At 45.3% G+C, this 27,012-nt stretch overlaps 1 pseudogene; it reads left to right on the forward strand.

Moving 5' to 3' along the window:
• Positions 1-1,339: 1,339 nt before the first annotated feature.
• Positions 1,340-27,012, forward strand: part of LOC136164006 (archaemetzincin-2-like) — a 40,398-nt pseudogene continuing 14,725 nt past the window's right edge.

Below are 27,012 nucleotides of genomic sequence, written 5' to 3' on the forward strand. Positions count from 1 at the left end.
GAAATTAAGCAGAGACCGCGCTCTGCCAGAGAGCTGGAGGGAATAAAAGAGAACAGACAAGAGACTTACAGTGCTAGCTGCTGCTCTGGGAAAGTCTATCTCCCGCCCTCCAGAAAACCTCATCTGCCCCAGGGACAGGACAGTCCTTCAGCGGGTCCCAAGGGAGGCCCTGGGCCCGTTACAGCCAAACCATTGTGCCCGGTGCAAGATTTTGGCCAGTAGAAGAATGAATGCCCTAAGGCAAGGAAGGAAGAGGAAGCTCCTGCAGTTGTGGGGCTTGCTGACTTGGAAATTAACTAGGGCTGTCAGGGCTCAGAGATATCAGGTCCCTGAGAGCCCATGGTAACCGTAAAAGTGGGGGACCAAAACATTGACTTCATGGTGGATACAGGAGCAGAACTGTCGGTAGTAACAAAACCTGTGGCACCTCTGTCCAAAAAGACTACCGCTGTAACTGGGGTATCGGAAGAAGAGATGATTAAATCATTTTGCCAGCCCAGAAAATGTCAGATGGGGGGGTGGTGGTGGTGGGAACCAAGTGATTAATGAATTCCTCTACATTCCTGAGTGCCCAGTACCCCTGTTGGAAAGAGACTTGCTCTCCAAACTAGGAGCACAAGTGACTTTCTCCCCTGAGGAGAGGCCCACCTTCTGGACAGACTCTATGACTTATTTGCCCTCTCTCTCAATACCAACCCAAGATGATTGGAGGTTGCATGAGCCTCTGAAGGCAGAACCGGGTGGGCCAGAAGAGCATGAGGGAGCTAACTCAATTATTCCCTGAGGTCTGGGTGGAAGACAACCCCCTCTCCCCCCAGGCTGGCTAAACATCATGCCCCAGTGATAATGGAACTCAAACCAGGCACCATCCCGGTTAGAGAGAGCCAGTACCCACTATGGATGGAGGTCTGAACCGGTATATTGCCCCTCATCAATAGATTGAAACAAGCAGGCATTCTAGTAGAGTGCCAGTCGGCTTGGAATACGCCAATCCTGCCAGTCAAAAGGGAAGGAGGACAGGACTAGAGGCCTGTACAAGATCTCAGGCTAGTCAACCAGGCTACTGTGACTTTACACTCCACTGTTCCAAACCCCTATACCTTACTTAGCCTCCTCCCACTGAGGACTAACGTTTACACTTGCCTAGATCTCAAGGATGCCTTCTTCTGCATACGCCTCGCCCCAGCATCACAGCCCATCTTTGCCTTTGAATGGGAAGATCCAGTAGGGAGCACCAAACAACAGCTCATCTGGACTCCCCCACAAGGGTTTAAAAACTCCCCAGCCATCTTTGGGGAAGCCTTGGCTTCTGACCTGGACTCATTCCATCCGGAAGAGTATGGATGTCGGCTCCTACAATATGGGGATGACCTGCTGCTGGCTGCCTGAGACCAAGGCAAAATGCTGGAAAGGGACAAATGCACTGCTCCAGCTGTTGATGGAAGCAGGTTACCCAGTGTCGAAGAAGAAGGTACAGATCTACAAAGAGGAGGTAAGGTATCTGGGGTTTGTTTTAAAGAAGGGCTCAAGGTTCCAGACCCTAATTTGGTCCTATACACTGATGGCACTAGCCTAATAAAACAAGGACAATGGCTGTCAGGTTAGCCAAAGCGGAAGGGGCCATCAAGACTGAAAAGGGATGGTGGGAATTGCCAAGTGGCAAATTATTGGTACTGGAGGAGCTGGCACACACTCTGGTAAGCCAGACATACCAAGCAATCCACCTAGGCCATGCTGCCTGCTCACAGGTTAATGCTGCCTCTCGGGGATTCAGACAAAATCCTCCGGGTATTCAGCTGAAAGGCACACTGCCCCTTGAACACCTGGGAGTGGACTTCACTGAAATGAAACCTCACCGACACTACCATTATCTGTTGGTCATGGTATGTACATGTGCGGGGAGCGGCTTGAAAGAGCTGACTCTGGGAGCTGCCTTGATTATCAAGGGTTCCTTCAAGGACATAGCTCTCTGTCCCGCCACCCCTCTGAATTTACTATCCAAAGATAAACACAACACTAGTAAGCCTTGAATGCACACAAGACGCAGACAGATAGCCTTTTTACGATTACCCCTAATCTAAATCAGGATGCCATTCCTGTGCTCTGGCGCCTAGTGAGAGTTCTAATTATTGTTATCTTAAGATGATGTACATGGGGAAGAATTTTCTTTGTGATGTCTCCTTCTTGGTTTAAGTATAAATGAAGCTTAGAGAAATAAAGGAGCATCGTTGACTGCAGCGATCCTCTCGACCCCATCTGTCCTGTGTCTTTATTTCTTAGCCTAAAGGAACGCGTCGTGTTGCTCGCTGAAATCTCCCAGCTGGTCCGGCATACATGTACGTTCCCAAGATGGGTAAAAGCTTTTCCTACCTGGACTGAAAGAACATCAGAAGTAGCCCGGTGCCTGCTTATGGAAATAGTTCCCAGATTTGGATTTCCTACCAGCATTGGATCAGGCAATGTCCCGGCTTTTGTAGCGGATTTAGTACAACAAGTAAGCAAAACTTTAAACATCAAATGGAAACTGCACACTGCATATAGGCCCAGAGTTCTGAGATGGGGGAATGAGCCAACCGGACACTTAAAGAGACTCTCCAAGTGGATCATAGAGACTGACTGCTCCTGGATGGACTTGCTTCCGATGACTCTGCTCAGACTCAGGATGACCCCACAGTCCCAAGGCTATTCTCCATACGAAATTGTGTATGAGAGGCCTCCTCCCATAATAAAACAGGTGTCAACAAATTTGCCTTAGGTAAGGGGGGATAGGATTTCACAGCAGATGGAACTGGATAAGGTAATAAATCGGGTAACTAAGTTTGTACAAGAAAGGGTGCCGTTCCCCCTTGGGGAACAGATTCATGAGTTTACACTTGGTGACCAAGTATGGGTCAAAGATTGGAAACATGATTTGCTAGCCCCTTGGTGAAAGAGCCCTTATGTTATTCTAACTACCCCTACTGCAGTTAAAGTTGCAGGTATTGTCCCTTGATCCATCATATGAGGGTGAAAAAAACATACCACGCAGACCCAGAAAATGCTGAGTGGACTGCACAGAGGGACCCCACTGACCCTCGAGAGACTAAGGCCATCCTTAAAAAAAAAAAAAAAAAAAGATCCCGGACGAGCCCCTTCAGGATGAAGCCGCACAATCAACTCCTGCTGCTTGGCCTCATCAACGTGATTTTGAATTTAACTTCTGTCTCAACTCAGGACAGCGTTTACACCTCATGGGCACATTCCTACACGAACTTCACAACACCTACAACTTCTGGGTATGTAGGACTATGCCTCTGTCTGTGAAGGATGGACTTCCTTGGTGGGTGTCCCCGCGCCGCCAAGCAGATTTTAAACCACTCTGCTCTTTTCTGGGATGACAAAGAGACTTTCCTCTCTCTTGTTGATCATAACCTCTCTTTGCTCTCTTGGTGTAAGACCTACAGTCAATAGACTTGGGTCATGGGGTTACATTTGATATAAATGCCAGTGTAGCAAAAGCCTAACCTACAACAAGCCCCAGTAAATCTACCTTATTTACATGCTAGGTGGACAAGATCTGTGTTTCAATGGTATGAGTATATTGCTGCCTTTTTCGTACCCTCTGTAGGGACAACAAATATATTATGATTAAAGTAGAGGCCTTGACTGATTTCACAAACAGGCCCTCCTAGATAGAACAGAAGCCATCCACGCCTTAAATGAAGAGCAAAACTAAATGAGAAAAGCAGTAATTTATAATAAAATGGCTTTGGACATACTCACAGCTGCTCAAGGCGGGACCTGTGCTATAATTAAGGTTGAATGTTGTGTATACATTCCTGACTTATCTGACAATGTATCGACTACTTTAGATGACATGAAAAACCAGGTAAAAGCAATGTCAAAAGAGAACATTCCTTTCTGGACTTCGGTCCTATCTTGGGTGAAGAGTGATTGGTGGAAAACTATATTTACCACTATTATAGTTGCCTTGATAGTTCTGCTTTGTGGACCCTGAATTTTACAATGTATTATGAACTTTGTAACCCAAAGGTTGATGTCATTCTCCCTAATTGGCAGTTGGAGAGCCAGGGTGCAATATATCCCTATGAATGACGCTCATAATATGAGTTAAGAGCATCAAGATGGGGGAATGAAGAAGGAATTCATAGGGCCTGGACTCCATCTCAGGCCTGTCTGTGCTGATCATGCTCCGCTGCCTCTCCAGTGGACTCTGAACTCTCTGCTTAGTGCCTGTGGGAACGACAATGGAAGGATAAGACCCCCTCCGGACAGGGGAACCTTGAAGATCGTATCCAGGTTCCTCATCACCTAAGAGAAAACAGACACTAATCACCCCTGCCTCCGGACACTATCTATCAGAATGTAAGCACAGGCTTATCGGTTATTAACTGGTTGGAATGTAACTGCGGGCTTATTGATGATTAACTGTTTGAACACATAACACGTGAGTGATGGGGTTATTGTGACTGTATTTACCCTTCCTTTGTAAGCCTCAAGGGATTGGGGTGGTGGGTTTGGACACGTACACATGGGGTATAAAAGATTTTCACAAATTCTGGTCGGGGCCCTTGGCTAAGAGGAGATTCTGCCTTGGGCCCGCCGGTGTAATAAACTGCACTCCACTCTCTGCATTGTCCTTCTGAGTGAGTTTGTTTCCCTGAAAGCGTGGTTATAACAATAGTGGAAGAGCAGTCCAGTCTTAACAACTGGACCACCAGGAAGTCCCAGGGACATAGAACTCTTGATTTTCAGTTTATTTGGAAACATTCTCAGTGATATAAAAAAGCAAATTAAAGAAAATGTAGTTGGGCAAATCAAAATTTGTTGTCTTTTAGGTGGCAAACCAGTTATTTGGGGATTAAGAGTTTGGATTCTGGGACCCAGATTTATCACTTATCAGCCATGTCACCTTAGAGGGGTTAACAAACCTGTCTGTGTTTAAAAGAGCCACATCTGTAACATGGGGCAAATAACAGTACTCTTACTGGGTTGTTGTGAGACTTAAACAAGTTAATACCCATAAAGTGGGACTTCCCTGGTGGTCCAGTGGCTAAGATGCCATGTTCCCAATGCAGGCGGCCTGGTTGGATCCCTGGTCAGGGAACTAAATACACATGCTGCAGCAAAGGGTTCAACTGCCGCAATTAAAGATCCCACATGTGGCAACGAAGATGGCAACAAAGATCAAAGATCCCGTATGCTGCAAATAAGACCTGGTACATACAAGTAAATTAAAAAAAAAAAAAAATCATCCATAAAGTGTTCATCACTGTCTAGCAGCATAATTACTATATCATAGTTGTTGTTGCTCTTATTATTATTACTATTTTTAAGGCACTTGCCTGAGGACCTTCTGATTAGAACTGAAATGAACATACTTTCCTGTCCCTGTTGAACAATACTAGGACCAAGCAAAAATAAGCTAGCTGCTTGCTCCAGGAAATATCTGCTCCTGAAAGATAAGATTACAAATTAACCAAGCAGACAATTTATCAAGACTCACAGCTGGCTCATCAAGACTCTTTCAAGACCCCTGCCTCCATGACCCACCCATCTATTAAGTCATACATTGTACCCACCCAACCAGTTTCCTCCTTTGCAAGACCCAACCTCAAAAGACCTCTTTCTGGAGTTCTAGCCCCATATATCCAATTACCTGGTTGTCTCATGGGCAGGTCATAATTAACATATTGAAAGCTGAACTCTTTTTTATTTTTTTTGGTTGCACCAAGTGGCTTGAGATCTTGGTTCCCCAACTGAGGCAGGAGATAGATGGGCTCCTGATTATACACTTAAAACTAGCCTCCTGTTTACATTTCGTGGGGCAGGAAAAAGTGGGCTTCAAGCCGGATGCTTACAACTTGTCTCCTATTTGCATTTCCTGAGACTTGAGATAGGTAGGTTTCCAGGTTAGACTTTTAAAACCAACCTCTTGCTTAATCTCCCAAATAAAATTAACAACAGAGACAGGGTAAATAGCCAAATTTGTCTCTTGTGGATGCCTTAAAATAATAGTCATGACAAGTACAAAGAGGGGCAAAACCTTATTTGAGTAAATGATCCAGAGATCACTGCTCACCGCACTTTCTTGGGACAAGGGAGACATTACACATGTGCAGAAAGCTTCCTTGAGGGTCAAGTGACAGGACAATGCCAGGCCATAATGGGTCTTGCTTCTCTCAGACACCTTGCATCGAGACCCATCTTGACTGAGAGATGCGTGCACACCAAGAGTGATGGTGCTGAGACAAATTAGCCAGGAGGAGAGAGACAAGATGATTGGCCAGAAGGAAGACAAAGACTCAGAAAATTGCCCCCTTATAAAGTATTTAAAGTTCCCAAAGGCACGGACTCCCTCTCTGAGTCCCCTGGAGCATCTTTCCACATGTACTTTGCTTTTCCTTTTTCCTTTTTTCTTTACCTCCTGCCTCCTGGCTGAATTCTTTCCTAACACGGCAGGCAAGAACTGAAGATTTAGGCCCTAGCCACTTGCCTCTGTAGTCCAGTAGTTAGGGTTCCCAGTAAGGGAACTAAGCCCTTCCAGCTACTTCTTACTGCTGCTTATTGAGCGGCTGCTCACTGCTGCGTGCATCGAAATCACAACCAGGACCGAACCTGGGCCCTTGGCAGGGAAAGTGCACAGTCCCAACAACAGGACCACCAGGGAATTCCCAAAAGCTGAACTCTAGATCCCTCCTTCCATCCTGTTCTCTGCTTCTTCTCCATCTTAGTGACACCTCTCTGCTCACCCAGTTGCTTACGCTAGACACCCTGGTACCTCCCCCTCTCCACATCCAAAATCTCACATAGCACAAACTGTCCCCTCCCATCTCTCTACCACTCTTAGCATCCTCTGTCGAGAAGAAAACTTTCCTCTACCCTTCTAGGTTCTTCTGGTTGGTCTAAGAATTAAATTGTCATGAGACTGATTAACGGAGAAAATCAAACTTAATTTTGTATGTATGGCAACCCCACATACATGAAAGGTTCAGAGACAGAAAGGTAAAATGAGGTCTGTATTCCATCCTGAGCTAAGGAATGTTATAGGGATGTGGGGCTTCCAAGGACAGGAGGGTCATGGATGATAAGAACAATAAGGGTTTGGTAATTAGATGCTTGTTTTACCATATAGATGGAGCCACTTAGATAAAATTTATCTCTGAGAATAACTAATTTTTTTTTTCTGGAAAAAATCCCGAATTTAAATGCTTCTAGGTAGTTTAGGGAGGGGCAGTCATTTCTCTTGAAACTGCAGGGTCTCAATTGCCTTTATTTCAAAATAATCCTCATGCAAAAGTGACACATGTTAGGGGAGGTTCGTTCTGAACCCCTACACCTCCTCCTCACTTGACTCCCTGCTTTTGCTCTTATCTCCCCAATATTCATTCTCCATGTAATAGCCAGAGTGACCTTTTAAAAGCACAAATCACACCATGTCACCTCCTCTCATTAGAACTTGGCAGTGAATTCCCATCACCTTTGGACTACAACCCAAATTCCATATTGCTGGTCCTGCCATTTCCCCAATCTTATTTTATTTTTTTATTTTATTTTTTTCCCCCAATTTAATTTATGCCAACACTTTCCTATACTTCAGCCATTTGGAGCCTCTACATTGGCTGGCCTTTCTACCACTGGCTCCTTCTCATCCTCCAGGTCTTTGGTAATTTAAAACAAGTCCTACTGACTATTCTAATCCAAAACACCAATCACACTTTCTAGTTCTATTTATTTGTTTATATATTGCTTTTCTTCCCCACCGTACTCCAAGCTCTAAAAGCTTATTCACCACTGTACAGCGAACACCCAGAACAATGCCTGTGTATCTTTGGCCTTTGTGGCAAGTTGATTGCATTAATGGCCCTCTTTCTTCCCGAAGTCTTGCAGGCTCCTCCCACTTTGGCTGTGGGTTCACTGTGTGGCTAAGGCCAATGAGATGTTTGCAAACATGACTGTTAGTAGAGGCTTGAAAAGCATATGAACAGTTCCGCTTGCCTTTCTGCACAATTGGTTCGGTCGTTTTTCAGTAGATAAGCTGTGTCCGACTCTTATGACTCCATGCAGTACAGCCTGCCAGGCTCCTGTGTCCATTGGATTATACCAGAAAGAATACTGGAGTCAATTGCCATTTTATTCAAGTGAAAGTGTTAGTTACTCTGTCATGTCTGACTCTTTGCAATCCCAGGGACTGTAACCCACCAGACTCCTCTGTCCATGGACTTCTCCAGGCAAGAATACTGGAGCGGGTAGCCATTCCCTTCTAGGCAATCTTCCTAATCCAGGAATCAAACCCACATCTCCTGCATTGCAGGTAGATTCTTTGGGTCCTGCCATTGCCATGAGAATATTCCTTGATATACTGCTGAAGAGATGTAAGAATTAGAAAAGAAAATCTGAGTCCACCCTAGCTGAGGCCATTCATAGCTAGCTGAACCTCAGATGTGCCATGGAGCCAGTCAAGATCAGCAGAGCCACCTGACCCATGGCTGACTGCAGACTCTTAAGCCACCTGAGGTCAAAAAACCAACCTATAGACTCATGAGCAACAATAATTACTTTGTTTTTTTAATAATTAACAATGCTTTTGAATAATACAGCATCACTGTGATAACATAACTGATCTAGCATTCAAATATTTGTTGGCTAGGTGAGTATTAGTGAATTTTAAACACTAGAGCAGGGCAGGAAATATGGCAGATTTCTTTGGGCTTAAAATGATAGGGATAGACAGAAGGGACAAAGTAGATGACTAAGTGGTTAATCCATTAGGGGATCATAAGTAGAAAAAAAGGTATGGGTGACACCTGCAAGATAATGATGACTCAAGAAAGCAGGTTTGTTTTCCAACAAAACTATGCAGTATGCAGCAGAGGCATGAGACCTGCCCCCAAACAATAAAATAACAGTGGAATGAGACCTGCTCAGTGAGGCCAAAATCATTCCTAGAACATACTGTTCTGTGCACACTAAAAACAAAAATAGAGGAAAACGTGACATCATGCTGAAACCTGAGACGACTTACCATATTTTGGTGTATGTTACCGCATTATGCACCTTTGCCCATTTTGAACATGACAAGCTGGACTATGACAGTCCAGTCTGACCATACAGGGACAAGGAAACTCTCCTGCTCAATGTGGAGGAGGAACTGATGACGGGAGTTTGATATCTATTCAAGAATGAGGAAGAAGGAGGTTTTCTTCCCCTCCCCACTTTTCCTTTGATTATAAAAATAAGGCCCACCTGGCTTTGCGGGCTGCGCTTCCTTGCCTGCCTATGTGTCTCTCACAAGCATCCTATACCAATAAATCTCTTCTTGCCTGTCACTTTGCCTCACACTGTCGCTGAATTATTTCTGCACTGAGACAAAGAACCTGAACATCGTTAAGTCCTGAGATGAGTTCTATGGTTTCAGAACTCAGGTGCATGCTTGCTAAGTCACTTCAGTCATGTCTGACTCTTTGTGACCCCATGGACTGTAGCCGCCAGGCTCCTCTGTCCATGGGATTCTCTAGGCAAGAATACTAAAGTGGGTTGCCATGTCCTCCTCCAGGGGATCTTACCCACCCAGGTATCAAACCCACATCTCTTACATCTCCTGCATTGGCAGGTGGGTTCTCTACCACTAACGCCACCTAATTAAAAAGACAATGGGCTTGAATCCCGCCCCATGGGTTCAAGTCCCATCCAAGGAGAAGCACAGTTTCAAAGGGACCTCCCTACAGCACATCCCCTATAGGGAGCTTTCTGTGGGTTCAGGTAGCTCAACTGCTCTTTCTGGTTATGTAGGAAGCCAGGTTTTGGTGGAAATCTTCCAGAATGGAGGTACCCAGAGCTAGAGAGAGGCCTATATTAGTTTTCTGTTGCTGCATGAGAAATTACCATACCCTGAGCAGTTTAAAACAATATCGGCGTATTGTCTCAATACCAATGTATTGAGAGGAGTCTGGGCCCAGAGTACCTGTGTCCTTTGGGCGGGATCTCGCCATCTGGAATCACGGTGTCTGCTAGGGCTGTGACCTCACCTGGGTCCTTGAGTCCTCTTCCAAGCTCAGTGAGGCCTCAGGGTAAGCAACTCCTTACAGGAAACTGAAAACAGGGCCTCAGCAGGAAGCCCCTTTTCCTCCTGTCACTTTAGCAAAGCTAATAATACACTGTAACTAACTTTTAAACCAGGTGTCCCCAGCTCTACTCATCCTGACCCAGGCACATCTTTCAAATCTCTTAATCACACAATTCCTTGCCTAACTTGTTGATTCTTTCCATAAATCACAGAAGTAGAAATGAAGGATAACTGATGGATGACCAGATCTCTTCCCTAGCTTCTGCTTTAGTGATCTCCCCAACAAACTGTGTGAACCAGGTAATGTTGAGAGGGGTCAACAAGCCACAGTGGGGGATGGCGGTGACTCTAACCCCCATCTCAGTCATTAACTGCGATGGCTTCTCTGTTTCCCTTTAGAATTTACATGGCCAAGCAGAATATTTAGAGGTAGTTTTTTGGGGACGCCGAGTTCACTGTCTTCCCAGATTGCCAGCATTCTGATTATAGGATGCTGGGGTCCAGCCCCAGCAGGGTCCAGGGGAACCCTCAGGGTGAACGGTGTCGGCAAATGAGTGAGAGACAGTGAGACAGAGCTCGGGGCTGAGTCTGGAGTTTATTTTTGCACGGCTCCTTTATACCCTTGACAACATCTTTGGGGGAAGTGCACATTGCTTACACACAGGTCATCTCAAAACATTACAGCAACTTGACCTTCAACAGAAACAGGATGTCACCCACAAACTTTTCCTTCACAAGAGTCTTTCTTATCATTTGGCCTTCAGGCCTGCTAACATTTTATGGCTTGCACCTGGTGTGACTTCAGCAACTTCAGTAGCCGACCCTGTTTTTCTTGTAATTAATCTATTTTCTTTCTAATAGGCATCATCTCTATGGGAACTAGATAGGATTACATTTTTACAGAACATAAATGCGAAGGACTGCAGAAACAGCAGATATGGCACAAAACAGGCTCTTAGTCTAAAAGTTAACCACCTGCAAGAAGTCGCCAGCTAATCTCTTTCTAAAGTATTTTCTATTAGGCACATTTGTGACTATTATTTGTGGAGCTTTTCTCACCCCGTGAAGGGGCCCATGCTTAATAGTTTCTTTTGTTAGCATACTATGCTTAGGATGTTTAGAACAATCATGAGCATTTTTTGCAATGAGAGCACACATTTATCAAACAAGCCAGAATGCCAGCAGAAGGGTTTGAATTGAAGCATTTCTTTCATCCCTGGCCCCTTCAAAGGGTACCAGCGTCCAGGAGATTTATTAATTAGGGTTTTAAGTTGGTCTTTATTCAGTGAAAGAGGAGCAGGAGAACTCTCAGCAGGCAACACAAGAATCCGCAGCAGGGCAAACAAGAACAACAGCAGAAAAGGGGGGAGGATACAGGGTGCGGTAGAGGTCGAGGCCAACCTGGTGGATCCCTTATATCCTGGACGGCCTTGCCTGTCAGGTTTTGTCCTCATGACCTCGTCATGGATAGGGTCCCGAAAGGCCTTGCCTGTCGTATTTTCTTCATGACCCCGTCATGGGCGGGATCTCCCATAATGGCTCCCGGCAATAGGAGCTTTTTTCTTTTGCCTTTTTGAAACTGTCTACTTCAGATTGGGACTTGAACCCAGCCAAAACCCTGCTTGGGACTCTAACCTATGTGACCAGGACTTGAACCTAGCTAAAACCCGCGGTCTTCCAGCTGAGATCACTGAAAGAAGCTCAGGTTCTTGATGCCACATCACAGAAAGAATTCAGTGAGAGACAAAGTGATAGGTAAGAAGTGGATTTATTCAGAGAGGAGCCTACTCCACAGATAGAGTGTGGGCCATCACAAGTGCAGCAGCCTTGAAATGTGGTGTAGTTAGCTTTTAATGGGCTGGGTAATGTCATAGGCTAATGAGTGGGAGGATTATTCCAACTCTTTTGGGGAAGGGGCAGGGATGTCCAGGGGTTTGGCCTTTGCCCAGCTTTTGGTCTTTGATGGTTGATCTTGAAACAGTCGTGGCACCTCTAGGTGTGTCATTTAGCTTGCTGATGGTGTTACAATAGCTTATACTGAGGACAAAAGTCATTAAGTTGACTTGTCTGCCATCTTGGACCCATTTGGTTCTAATCAATTTATGTTGTGCCCTCGGGCTATGTCATTCTTTCAAAGTTGTGCCCTGCCCCCTTCCCTCCTGTTTCAATTTGTGGATATGTAATTGATTTTGTCAGTGGTGAGCAGTGGGACTTGAATGATCAGATTCCTTCCATAATATTAGGGGCCAAATGCACAGTGAAAGGCAAACACATACAGTGAAAGGTCATCTGGGTCCAGATGGAGGAGGGGCCCTGGGGAGACACCCCCATCAATTCCCCAAGGAGTTTCAGAGGAAACGGCCAGAGAGGGTTACCTTTAGGGCCTGGGATGGGTGGCACTCTCTGAGCTGTGTGGCTGTGTTCAGGCCTGTTGCCTCAATGGCCTGAGAAAGCAGGGCCCCCATGGATCATGTTTTTGACCTTCAGCACTTGATATATCAAGGTACAGGTTAGGGCACCGTGAACGTCTGGGGAAGGAATGAGTCCCCAGGGGGCCATGTGGACTATTCAAAGCACCAAGTTCAACTTCAGTTGCTCAGTCATGTCCGACTCTTTGGGACCCCATGGACTACAGCATGCCAGGCTTCCCTGTCCATCACCAACTCCCGGGGTTTACTAAAACTCATGTCCATTGAGTCAGTGATGCCATTCAACCATCTCATCCTCTGTCATCCGCTTCTCTTGCCTTCAGTCTTTCCCAGCATCAGGGTCTTTTCCAACAAGTCAGTACTTTGCATCAGGTAGCCAAAATATCGGAGTTTCAGCTTCAACATCAGTCCTTTCAATGAATATTCAGGACTGATTTCCTTTAGGATTGACTGGTTGGATCTCCTTGCAGTCCAAGGGACTCTCAAGAGTCTTCTCCAACACCACAGTTCAAAAGCATCAATTCTTTGGCGCTCAGTTTTCTTTATACTCCAACTCTCACATCCATACATGACTACTAGACAAACCATAGCTTTGACTAGATGGATCTTTGTTGGCAAAGTAATGTCTCTGCTTTTTATTATGCTGTCTAGCTTGGTCATAACTTTTCTTCGAAGAAGCAAGCATCTTTTAATTTCATGTCTGCAGTCACCATCTGTAATGATTTTGGAGCCCAAAAAAATAGTCTGTCACTGTTTCCATTGTTTCCCTATCTCGTTGTCATGAAGTGATGAGACCAGATGCCATGATCTTAGTTTTCTGAATGTTGAGTTTTAAGCCAGCTTTTTCACTCTCCTCTTTCACTTTCATCAAGAGGCTCTTTAGTTCTTCTTCGCTTTCTGCCATAAGGGTGGTGTCATCTGCATATCTGAGGTTATTGATATTTCTCCCAGCAATCTTGATTCTAGCTTGTGTTTTATTCAGTCCAGCATTTCTCAAGATGTACTCTTCATATAAGTTAAATAAGCACGGTGACAATATACAGCCTTGATGTACTCCTTTCCTGATTTGGAACCAGTCTGTTGGTCCATGTCCAGTTTTAACTGTTGCTTCTTGACCTGCATACAGATTTTTCAGGAGGCAGGTCAGGTGGTCTGGTATTCCCATCTCTTTAAGAATTTTCCACAGTTTGTTGTGATCCACACAGTCAAAGACTTTGGCATAGTCAGTAAAGCAGAAGTAGAGGTTTTTCTGGAACTCTCTTGCTTTTTCAATGATCCAACGGATGTTGGCAATATGATCTCTGGTTCCTCTGGCTTTTCTAAATCCAGGTTGAACATCTGGAAGTTCACGGTTCATATACTGCTGAAGCCTGACTTGGAGAATTTTGAGCATTACTTTGCTAGCATGTGAGATGAGTGCAATTGTGCAGTAGTTTGAGCATTATTTGGCATTGCCTTTCTTTGGGATTGGAATGAAAACTGACATTTTCCAGTCCTGTGGCCACTGCTGAGTTTTCCAAATTTGCTGGCATATTGAGTGCAGCACTTTCACAGCATCATCTTTTAGGATTTGAAATAGCTCAACTGGAATTCTATCACCTCCACTAGCTTTGTTTGTAGTGATGCTTCCTAAGGCCTACTTGACTTCACATTCCAGGATGTCTGGCTGTAGGTGAGTGATCACACCATCATGATTATCTTGGTCATGAAGATCTTTTTTGTATAGTTCTTCTGTGTATTCTTGCCACTTCTTCTGAATATCGTCTGCTTCTGTTAGGTCCATACCGTTTCTGTCTTTATTGTGCCCATCTTTACATGAAATGTTCCCTTGGTATATCTAATTTTCTTGAACAGATCTCTAGTCTTTCCCATTCTATTGTTTTTCTCTGTTTCTTTCCACTGATCACTGAGGAAGGCTTTCTTATCTCTCCTTGCTGTTCTTTGGAACTCTGTATTCAGATGGGTATATCTTTCCTTTTCTCCTTTGCCTTTAGCTTTTCTTCTTTTCTCAGCTATTTGTAAGGCCTCCTCAGACAAGCATTTTGCCTTTTTGAATTTCTTTTTCTTGGGCATGGTCTTTATCCTTGTCTCCTGTACAATGTCATGAACCTCTGTCCATAGTTCTTCAGGCACTCTATCTAACAGATCTAATCCCTTGAATCTATTTATCACTTCCACTGTATAATCGTAAAGGATTTGATTAAGGTCTTACCTGAATGACCACTTAATCCTAAAGGAAATCAGTCCTGAATATTCATTGGAAGGACTGATGTTGAAGCTGAAACTCTAATACTTTGACCACCTGATGCGAAGAACTGATTCACTGGAAAAGATCCTTATGCTGGGAATGATTGAAGGCAGAAGGAGAAAGGGACGACAGAGGATGAGATGGTTGGATGGCATCACCGACTCAATGGACATGAGTTTGAGTAATCTCCGGGAGTTGGTGATGGACAGGGAGGCCTAGCGTGCTGTAGTCCATGGGGTCGTAAAGAGTCAGACACAACTGAGCGACTAAACCGAATTGAACTTACCTGAATTCTCTAGTGGTTTTCCCTACTTTCTTCAGTTTAATTCCAACTTTAAAAAGCACCAAAGACTTCCACTAAAGAGTCGATTTACACAAAGGTAACTCATGGGACCCCAGGCTAGACGTGGCCTTCAGGGTAGACATGGACCCTGGACATTAGTTTCAGTGATGACCTCCCTTCAGTGCTGCCCTCAGATAGATGTGACTTTACACGATGGCGTGGCATAGGGGCCAGGGGACCTTGGGTGCAACACGGAGGAGGGAGGCCCGGGTTTCAGCACTCCTCCCTGGTGGCTCAGATGGAAAAGAATCTACCTGCAGTGCAGGAAATGGTAACCCACTCCAATATTCTTGTCTGGAGAATTCCATGGACAGAGGAGCCTGGAGGGCTATAGTCCATGGGGTCGCAAAGAATCAGATGTGTCTGAGTGACTAACACTTTTACTTTCACTTGTAACAGAGGAGGACCCTAGGTGCCTTTCTGGGACACATCCCCCCTCCCCCCACCCCCCATACCATCTCCTGGAGCTCCTCTCAGAAGTCCCTAGTTAATTGTATCTGACGCATATTGTTTTATAATGTGGAAACCCTCATCAAATGGAAGAAGGTAACTATTTGGTGACCTTGAGCACATAGCCTCCAGGCCTACTGGAGCCTAAGGATTACTAATGTTCACCCTGCAATACCACCCAGTCACTTCAACATCAACCAATCAGAGAATTGTGCCAGAGCTGATCACACGCCCTGCAAGCCCCCCTCCCTCACCTGGCCCTTTGAAAATGCTTTCCTGAAACTCTGCAGAGAGTTCAGGCTTTCTTTTTTAGATTAGAAAGAATTAATTAATTATTGAACCCATGTCCTCTACATTGGCAGACAGATTCTTAACCACTGGCCCACCAGGGAAGTCCTGGAGTCCAGGTTTTATGAGTATAGGCTGTCCTAGACTAGTTGGACGGCGTTGCCATAAGCACTGCACTTTCCTTCACCACAGCCCGGCATCAGTAGATTGACTACTGCGCATGGGGGAACAGATGTTTGGTTCTTGAAGTTTTAGGGACTTAAGGATCTGCTGTTTCATACTATAGATTCTTTGCCATTACTTTGCCGACAAAGGTCCGTCTAGTCAAAGCTATGGGTTTTCCAGTAGTCATGTATGGATGTGAGAGCTGGACTATAAAGAGAGCTGACTGCCGAAGAATTGACACTTTTGAACTGTGGTGTCCTGAGAGTCCCTTGGACTGCAAGGAGGTCAAACCAGTCAATTCTAGAGAAAATCAGTCCTGAATATTCATTGGAAGGACTGATACTGAAGCTGAAACTCCAATACTTTGGCCACCTGATGCGAAGAACTGACTCTCTGGAAGCTGGGAAAGATTGAAGGCAGGAGAAGGGGATATCAGAGGATGAGATGGTTGGATGGCATCGCTGACTCGATGGACATGAGTTTGAGCAAGCTCCGGGAGTTGGTGATGGACAGGGAAGCCTGGCGTGCGGCAGCCCATGGGGTTGCAAAGAGTGGGACACAACTGAGTGATTGAACTAAACTGACCTGAAGGATATGCTTTTTGCAGATTAGCCACCTGGGGGCAACAGAAGTGCTGACCCAGCGTGGGAATGAACCTCCGGTCCTGCTGAATGGCTTGAAAAACTCCTGGGTGGCTCTGGGCCTGGCTTCCTTCCCCATAGTCCCTGGGAGGGTGTCAGCTCTCCAGGGAGGTCAGAACCAAGAACAGATGAGTCCTCCCTTGAAGCCCTGTGCTCAGTGCAGGAGCTGGAGCCTGCGGATGCAGGATGCTGCATGGCCACGAGGGGTCACTCCTCACCAGGTTCTCAAAGCAGAGATAGCTGGCCGGGCTTTACACCCTCACCTCCTCTCTCCCCCTCCTCTCTCCTCGAAGATCCCAGGGCTCCCAGGTCTGTCCCCCATTCTCAGTTCATCAGCCAGCACCGCACACCCATTGCAATGGTCGCGTGGGGTCAGAGAAGGAGTATTGAAGTAGAGTATTCAGATAAAATATAGGATGTGTAATTGAATTTGAATTTCAGACAAACAACGAATAATTTTTGAGTATAAATATGTTCTATACGATAGTATTGCTAAATCTGGTAACTTAGCATGGAGTCAGACCCATGCATTCAGATTCCATTGAGTGATAGGAGCAATTCTCTTCGTTTTTCTGAGCCTCGATTTCCTTTCCATAAAACGGCTAATGACACTTCCTGGGGTTATATGAATACTATCGTGTTCAGGTTAAGAGCTCAATAAACCTTAGCCTGCTTTCTTTTCATTCCTTAGAAGTTATTGATCCTTGACTTCAGAGATATTGTATCTTCAAGCTAAAAATTGACCATAAACAGGAGACTGCAAGAGGCAGGAGAGGCAAGGCTGCATGTCGAGGGGGAGAATGGAAACCATCTATCACCACCTTGTCCCCAACCCAGCACTTAGAGTCTACAGTAACACGGTATTGCTCTTCCAGTCTTTTTTTGGCCACACCCCATGGCAAGCAGGGTCTTAGTTTCTTTGAAGTGGGAACTAAATCACTGGCTCTTCCACTGTCTTTATCAACCAGAACTCAGCACCATAGGAAACTTGCCAAAGAAATATAAGTTACAAATAACTTCATTGTTCAATCCAGGAACTTCCTGAAAGGCTTGTTTACATTTAAATGCCCCGGTGAGGCCTTAGGTTATGCACTGAGAGTTTTGGTTTTCAAGATGGTGCAGGGAAGGCTACCAGCATCTTGTTAGTGGGTAGAGGCGGCAATTCTACAATGAACTAGACAAGCACAAAGAATTATTCAGCCCCAAATGTCAAAAGTGCCAAAGTTGAGAATCTCTGACTTAAATGAACATCAAAGTGTTCAACTCTTCAATAGTGTTAAACGAATTAGACCAGGCCTCAGAGCCACCCAGGAGTTCTTCAAGCCATTCAGCTGAACGAGAGGTTCATTCCTATGCTGGGTCAGCCACTCTGTTGCCCCCAGGTGGCAGATCTGCAAAAAGCAGATCCTTAAGTCCCTAAAACACCTGGAGTTCCCACTATGGTGAAAACAGCAAACAGTCTTAAAGTTAGTTTTGGTGATTATTCCAAGGAGCCAATGTCCAGGTGCCTTTCCTGCATCACTTGGCTGTAGGATCTGCTATCCACAGGTCCCTTCATTCCTGGGTGGGAGAGTGATTTCTGGATGGGGAGATAGCCCCAGGTCTCTGGGAACAGCCCCGGACCCTCAGAACGGGCACATCCTTTATCACAGCCTCTTTCCTATCCCTTGGGCCTGCCCATGTGTTCAGACCTTGCAGCCCCATCAAGATTCAGACTACAAAACAGGGAGACTTAAGTTGTATCTCTGATTTTCCAGCTAGCCTGTCGGGAGATCCCTGGTAGATCTCTCTGAGCCCATGCCCCCAGAGAAGGATCCCTGCACGGATGAGAAGATACAAACTGCAGGGCATTCTGAAGATTACAGAGGCAAGAAGTATCCCCAACCATTTGAAGAGGAAAAGTTAAAATTTTACATAACCTCCTGCTCCTTCTGCCTCTGTAACTCAGCTTGCTTCTTGCAAAATCTGGATCACATGGTCACGTAGTCTCAGAAAGTGGGTACTTACAATACAAGGAACTGGAGCTTATCTCACTCACCCTTGTCCTGCTCTGTGCAATTGCCCAGTCCCTGCAAACCTGCTTAATCATGCCTGTCTGTGTAAAGATCAGGCACCCCCCTCCCTATCTTGACTGCTGATCCCATGTGCACGAAACCCCTTAATTTAAACCAGCCTATTAGCAGCTAGTGTTGCTCACTATAGTTTGTCTATAAAAACTCTGTAACCCCTTTGTTCGGGGCTCAGAGTTTGAAGTGTTAACTCCTCTGGGCCCACCAGCTTAATAAGCTTGAGTTCTCCAGCTCTCCAAGTCTGGTATTTGGTTTCTTGATTACTGGTTTCTGCAACACATTCACCCAGTGAGTTCCAACTCTCTGGCCCAGCTCATTTAAAAATAATTGAAAAACAGAGAAAATGAAGGAAGCTGTAAAAAAGAGGAAGCACCTTGTTCTCAGCACCTGTTAACTTCTGGTGTCTTTCACTTATGCATGTAGCCTATGATCATGCACGTATAGCCTATATAGGAAGTTAAGATATAAGGTTATTTTTTCCACTTATAATGAGGATACTTCCTTGTGATATTAAAATCTCCTTGGAAAATGGAGTTTAAAGGCATCAAACTATTGCTCTAGGTAGATATAACCTAGTGTTTATTTAACGGAGTGACTGACTGGCTGATAATGACAAGGCTCTCCTGTAATTCTCCATTCTCCTTGTCCTTGTGTGACCTTGGCCTCCGTTTAGCACCTACAAGTCATATGATCCCATCCCTGTGAGACTTTGGTTTGATTCATATCACCCCCTCACAATGTCTTTTCCTTGTGCAGAGACTGTTGGATCGAATACCTGATGCTCAATTCTGGCTGGATGCTGAGGTCACCTGGGAAGCTTTGCCCTGCCTTCAGAGATCTGATGTAATTGGTCTGAGGGTGGGGCCTAGGCTCAGTACTTTTTAAAAAGTTCAGTGATATATAAGTTAAGAACCTCTGAATTAAACAGTTCTTCAGGTCCCTTCCAATTCTGATAATCTGTGAGCTTTGACTGGGTCAAGTAAATGAAGTAGAGATGTTATTATATTGCTCTGGGAAAACAGAGTATATAGTAATTATTTCCAGGAGTATTCAGTTAAACTCTTGGGTCTCAAAGGGAAAAAAATTATAAAGGGTCTTTCTCCACCTTCTGGAAATATCCTGGCTCCCATTATCCTCTCCCATTAATAGTCCTAAAAGGACTATGGACTATTCCATGCTTTATTCCCATTTCACAGATGAGAGTAGGAAAAGTGCTGAAGACAGTTAAGCATTTGACTATGGGCAGAATCTGTAGTAGACAGGCTAGTGTCGTAACAATTCTGTTCCGTAAATGTCTTCTGTGTAGACGAAATTTCTGGAAGATGGGGATGGGTGGGAAATATGCAAGTTTAAAAGGAGCGTTTGGCAGCTTTTGTATGAAGAAAGTTAATGCTGAGCTCATCAGGATTGGAAGCAGACAAAGGAGAGCAGAGGGAGAAAGAGAGGGAGAGACTGGAGACAGAGACGGAGGGAGGGAGCGTGACCGAGCCTGCCCCAACGCCGGGAGTCGTGTTCCTGCTGCAGACCATCAGGCCCACTGCCATACCCCTGATAGGGGTGAGGACAAGCTACTCCAAAAGATGGCACTTTAGCATACTAAATTGAAGGAATCTGAGAAACAGCAATTGTGGGAAGGATTCTTTGACCTTCCCCTGATGTATGTGTGCGCAATTGTGTCTCTCTTTGCAGCCCCATGGAGTATAGCCTGCCAGGCTCTTCTGTCTGTGGAATGTTCCAGGCAAGAATAGTGGAGTGGATTGCCATTCCTTACTCAGGGGATCTTCCCAACCCAGGGACTGAACCCATGTCCCTTGCATCTCCTGCTTTGGCAGGCAGATTCTTTACCACTAACGCTACCTGGGAACCTTTTGTCCCTGAAGCAGGTCACAAAACCCTCATGTGAAGAGGTGCCCTCCTCTGCGAGGAAAGGAGCAACCTCATTGCCAAAGATGGGGGTGGGGGTGGGGAATGACTGAGAGGAATCTGAACACTTTGCTAAGTTCCCCCCAGCTTAATACATTAGCTCATATCCTATCACAGATTTCCACGACTTCCCATGCCTCATGAAACCTAGCATCAAGGTGCTCTGGTTTGACTGCTTCTTTGGATCATTCATTCACTTATGAGGACTTCAGGGCCCGTGTATCGGGTAAAACTTACATTAAATGAATGTGTATATCTTTCTCGTGCTATCTGTCTCTTATTACAGAGCTCCAGAAGAGAACCTAGAAAAGCAGAAAGTAAGACATTTTTCCTCCCCTATGATGCCAACATGGTAACTTTGATGCTTGAAGGTTCTTCTTGTGTCTTTTACTGCAGAACCTCCTGAAAGGGGTCTCATGCTCCCACTGAGGTCTTTCAGAGCCTTAGACAGTCAGCTGAGACAGTAGCCAGGGCTAGGAGTCAGCGAGCGGAGAGCAAATGTAGGGGATGCAGCTGCTGAGAAGGCAGCCAGAGGGGAGCAGGCAGTGGCATGATGCCATGGGTGGGCGGGAGGGGCACCTCTGGAGAGAGAGACATTCTAGTGAAATAATAGCAAATGAGTTTTTCTAACTGCTCATTCTCTGATTCAGTTGTGAAATATTGCCTGGATGTACTTGAATCACCTTCAGGGGCTTGTAAGCCACCCCCAAAGAGATTAAAGTGATTTCCCCAGAGAATCCCATGACTTAATGACAGCTCAATAAGGAATGAAAGAGAAAACACTGCCATGTTGGGAAAAATAATTATTTCCTCCTGCTCATAGGCAGATACAAGGCACTGTAGAGGCAGAACAGCTAGGAATACAGTCTGTAGGAGAATGGAAAATTACCCTGGCCTTCTAGGCTGGGGCTTCGTCCTGATCCACTGAGTTTTTGAAAACATAAGAGAAGGGCTGGTTCCAAATCAGGAAAGGAGTACGTCAAGGCTGTATATTGTCGTCTGGCTTATTTAACCGATATGCACACTGCAGCAGGCCAGGCCTCCCTGTCCATCACCAGCTCCCAGAGTTTATCTGAGGTTATTGATATTTCTCCCGGCAATCTTGATTCCAGCTTGTGTTTCATCCAGATCAGCATTTCTAGGTTGCCGGGAGAAATATCAATAACCTCAAAGATGCAGAGGACACCACACTTATGACAGAAAGAAAAGAAGAACTAAAGAGCCTCTTGATGAAAGTGAAAGAGGAGAGTGAAAATGCTGGCTTAAAACTCAACATTCAGAAAACTAAGATCATGGCATCTGGGCCCACCACTTCATGGAATAAATAGGGAAACAATGAAAATGGTGACAGACTTTATTTCTGGGGGGCTCCAAAATCACTGCAGATGGTGGCTGCAACCATGAAATTAAAAGACACTTGCTCCTTGGAAGAAAAGTTATGATCAACCTAGACAGCATATTAAAAAGCAGAGACATTACTTTGCCAACAAAGGTCCATCTAGTCAAACTTTGGTTTTTCCAGTGGTCATGTGTGGATGTGAGAGTTGGACTATAAAGAAAGCTGAGGCCGAAGAATTGATGCTTTTGAACTGTGGTATTGGAGAAGACTCTTGAGAGTCCCTTGGACTGCAAGGAGATCCAACCCGTCCATCCTAAAGGAGATCAGTCCTGAGTGTTCATTGGAAGGACTGATGCTGAAGCTGAAATTCCAATACTATGGCCACCTGATGCGAAGAACTGACTCATTTGAAAAGACCCTGATGCTAGGAAAGATTGAAGGCAGGAGGAGAAGGGGACGACAGAGGATGAGATGGTTGGATGGCATCACCGACTCAGTGGACCTGAGTTTGAGTAAATTCCGGGAGTTGGTGATGGACAGGGAAGCCTGGCGTACCGCAGTCCATGGGGTCGCAAAGAGTCAGACGCAACTGAACGACTGAACTGAACTGAAGAGAAGGAGGAGGGGGCAGCACCTCCTGCCACTTGCTCCAGTTTCCAACTTGAGATGAAACACCAACTTCCCTTCTGCTTAAATTTTTGTTGTTGTTCAGTAGCTAAGTCATGTCTGACTCCTTGGGACCCATGGACTGCAGCGTGTCAGGCTTCCTTGTCCTTCATCTCCCAGAGTTTGCTCAAACTAATGTTCATTGAGTCAGTGATGCCATGCCACCATCTTTCTCTGTCACCCCCTTTTCCTCCTGCCCTCAATCTTTCACAGCATCAGGGTCTTTTCTAAAAGGACCCTAAAAATCTTTCTTGAACAACCCTGCGAGGAGAAGACTGAAATGAAGTACATCCTCTGGACTACGTGTTCTCTTTTCTTACATTTAAAACTTTAGTCTGGATTTCAAACTTTTAACTGAGATGGACTGAATAGTCTCACATTAATACTCAGATGCATTTTTAACATGCATCTTCCAAAAAGAGTGAGAGATATGCTTCCTGTTTCATAAAAGAAAGGAAATGAGTTACATGAGAAATACTTCCCCTATGGAAATAAAATGCTACTTGCTCATGGCAAAGATCATTTTTATGTCTTCTAAATAGCGGGGGATGCTCACTGAAACTAAACCCACAGACGTCTTGACAGCTTTATTTGTTCTATTTTGGGCCCCATTATTGAAGCAATCTCTGTTGGCAGACATTGTTCTACCAATACTTTTTTGAGCAGTTAAAATTTTCTTCTCTTTAATGCAACAGAACTGAGCACATCCCTCTCAGGATAGTCAGGAGTGGGGTGGGGGTGGATGGGCCAGAGGTGGGTATCGCATTCCTAATTGGATTTTGAGCTGATCCAAAATGTATAACAGATATACGAATGACTCTTCACTCACATTTGAAGCATAGTAGGTAGGTTTCTACAAAGGTTTGGGATCTGAAGGACACAGAAAACTTCTCAACAGCCCTACTACCCTTCCTTAATTCCACTGAGAACCTCTTCTTTGATTTAAGGACTTATTAAGTACTGGGGCTCATGGCAGATGATTTTAAGTTTTGTTTTGTTTTGGCCGCATGATGCAGCACGTGGGATCTTAAGTTCCCCGACCAGGGACTGATCCCACTCCCTTTGCAGTGGAAACCTGGAGTCTTAACCACTGGACCACAAGGGAAGTCCGTTGGCAGGTGATTCTGAGGAGTATTCAAAGAAGCAGGATGTTGCTCTGAACTGAACAGTATCAGAAAGTGGATGTAATTCTATCACTGGGAATCTTAATATTTCTTATCTAGAAGACATGGGAATGAAACGAGGCAAAAGCTATAATTGGTTAAAAAAAAAAGTAGCCGTCACTCGTATTAGACAAATAGCAGAGATGTTTGGTCGTTTTTGTGGTTTGGACAATGTTCCTGTTTAGCCTATGTTCAGGCATGATGATGAGGGGGTAGTCCATGATGTTGTCAGGGAAGGCAAGGTTTCCGCCTTCTCCCCATCTTGAGTTCTTGTGACTGGACAAATAATAAACCGAAGCAAGACAGATTAACAGGAGAAAAAGAAACACATTTAAATTCATGGACTGGAAGTTTCATAGAAATGGGACCTAAGAAGTGATCAAAGCAGGCAATTTTTATACTTTTTAGATAAAATAGTGAGGAATTGACAGGACAAAGAAAGTTGGGCCCTAGGTGCTTAATTAGTGAAAAATCTAAGCACAGTTTGGACTGGGAGTAGTGAGTTAAAGAAGCAATAACTTTTATTTATGTAAGGCTTTTCATCTCAAAATCTCTATCTCTGGTGATACGTGTGTCCTTCTACCTCCAGATGTCGGGAGTGCACCTGTCACAGGAGAGGTTTATTTCCTGCTTTCAGGGAGATAGAGAGGAGGGTCAGGGTGTCCCTCTTGCATTGGCTTTTTCGGCTCAGCAGTAAAGAATCCGCCTGCAATGCAGGAGACCTGGGTTCTGTCCCTGGGTTGGGAAGATCCCCTGGAGAAGGGAATGGCTACCCACTCCAGTGTTCTGGCCTGGAGAATCCCATGGACAGAAGAGCCTTGGTACAGTCCATGGGGTCTCAAAGTGTTGGACACAACAGAGTGATGAGTACTTTCACTTTTTTCTTTAGGTAACGTAATCAGTATGCCATTGAGGCACATGTTGGGGTGGCCTGCTCTGGGCCCCAACATTGTCATACTATGACTTAGCTCCAAGAGTGGTCTTGTTGGAGGTTGATGCTCAGTGGGGGGGGCCACGTTCAACAGCAGGACACCGCAGCCCAGCTCCAGGTATCCCGCCAACCTCTGGCTCCCAGGAGCTGCTTTTCTCTTGTTCACTGTTTTTGCCGTGACAGAACATCCTAGTGTTCAGGTCCATTTCTCAAGTTTGGACACCAAAGGGATGGGCCCTGAAATAGGTAAGTGCTGACAGAGGAGGAAGCCCATGCATTTAATCCACAGGAAGGTCTGAGAGAATTAGGGCAGGATGGAAATAGCCTGTGTGCCTCAAAAGGTCCCAGTCATGACATCCTGAACCATGCAGGACCCTGTGGGGCTCCTGGACACAAAAGCCTTCGTGTGTCCCCACTTTCTCTTTTGTAGGAAATAGTTTTCTTTCAGCCTCCTTCATCTTCCCTGAGTTCCAAAGGGCAGGTTCAAACAGTTGCTAGTGGGGAAGGGAGGGGATGCAGAGACAACGAAGGAACAGGGCAAGGTCCTGGTTCCCACGTCAAAGGATATACACGGCAGGGTCTTCCCTGGTAGTCCCGTGGCCAAGACTCCACACTCCCAATGCCAGGGGCCCAGGGTCATCCAGGAGCCAGGGTTCCATCCCCAACTTGCATGTTGCAATGAAAAGATCTGCATGCCCCAACTAAGACCTGGTGCAGCCAAATAAATACTAATAGAAATTACCCCCTCAAGGATATACACAATATTTTTGAGCTGCCTTGCACATACTGATGGAGAAGAAAATGGCAACCCACTCCAGTATTCTTGCCTGGAGAATCCCAGGGACAGAGGAGCCTGGTGGGCTGCCATCTTTAGGGTCACAGAGTCGAACACGACTGACGTGACTTAGCAGCAGCAGCAGTAGCAGATACTGAAAGCCCCACCAGGTGGAAGAAGTTAACAAGGACGTAGACCCCAGACCAGTCAGAACCAGTTAGGAGCTTGATGCTGCTGACACTCAATTACCTCACCACCAACCCATCAGAAGAATGTCCATGAACTGACCATGCCCTCTTCTTTGAACCATTACTAGAAAACTCCTCACTAGCCCCTTCATGTCAGGACACATACACCTTTGAGGGCATTAACCTGCTGTGGCCCCCCCTTTGTCTGGCAAAATAGTAAAGCTATTCTTCTATGAAAGTGAAAATGTTAGTCAATCAGTCATGTCCAACTCTTTGGGACCCCATGGATTGTAGCTCACCAGGCTCCACTGTTCATGGAGTTCTCCAGGCAAGAATATTGGAGTGGGTGGCCATTCCCTTGTCCAGGGCATCTTCCTGACCCAGGGATTGAACTCAGGTCTCCTGCATTGCAAGCAGATTCTTTACTGTCTGAGCCACTAGTGAAGCCTACTTCACCCAAAACTCTGAGACTCAATTTGGTACCAGTGTTCAGGGGCTGAATTTCAGCTACAATCCTAGTGTAACCATTGATGTACATGATTATGGCTTTGAATTATCAAGGAAATATTAAATGATACTCAATAACTTCCTTTAAAGAAGTCAGTGAAAAAGCAATCCATTTTCAAACTATGACTGCGAAAATTATTAAAATATTTAGAAAAAAGTATTCAGCATCAGAGTAGATACAGCCCCCAGCCTTTCCACTGGGAAAGGTAAGAACACCTCTGAGATCTCTGATAAATCAGAGACCCTGAGACTTCATTCTCCCACAACTCCTGGCCCTGTGGGGGAAGTAGATTCCCCTGTTGAGGAGAATCTGCTGGACCCAGATAGATCAAGTGCTTGCCCCTGACACATGCCAAGCTGATGGAGGAAGAATGGAACCAGTCTGAGGGGAGAGGCACAGCCCTTGCTTGCTGGCAGGTATGCGGGTAATCACTGTGCTTGGCCTTCAGTCTCAGGGACACAGTAGGCAACCCTCAGCCTGGCCTTTAACCAGCCAAATTGTACTGCTCACGGAACATATTTTCCATAAAGGTCAAAATTAGAAGAAACAGATAAGGTGAAATAGCAAATATCTGTATATTGAACTTCTAGGAGGGCCATGGCAATGTCATAAACTGACTATTAAGGGACTTAAAATCCTGAGAAATGTCCTTGAGAGGAAAATCAGTAGTTCAGCAGTTGTGGAATATTAGTGGGAGTGCGGAGAGAAGGGGAAAGACTGACATAAGTAAAGATAATATAAATAATAGCCAACACTTATCAGGGGTTTACTGTGTGCCAGGTACTGTTCTGTTTTCCACGTGTTATTGCTGTCCTACAAA

The sequence above is a fragment of the Muntiacus reevesi genome, chromosome 3, assembly GCF_963930625.1.
Source record: "Muntiacus reevesi chromosome 3, mMunRee1.1, whole genome shotgun sequence".
Lineage (NCBI taxonomy): Eukaryota > Metazoa > Chordata > Mammalia > Artiodactyla > Cervidae > Muntiacus > Muntiacus reevesi.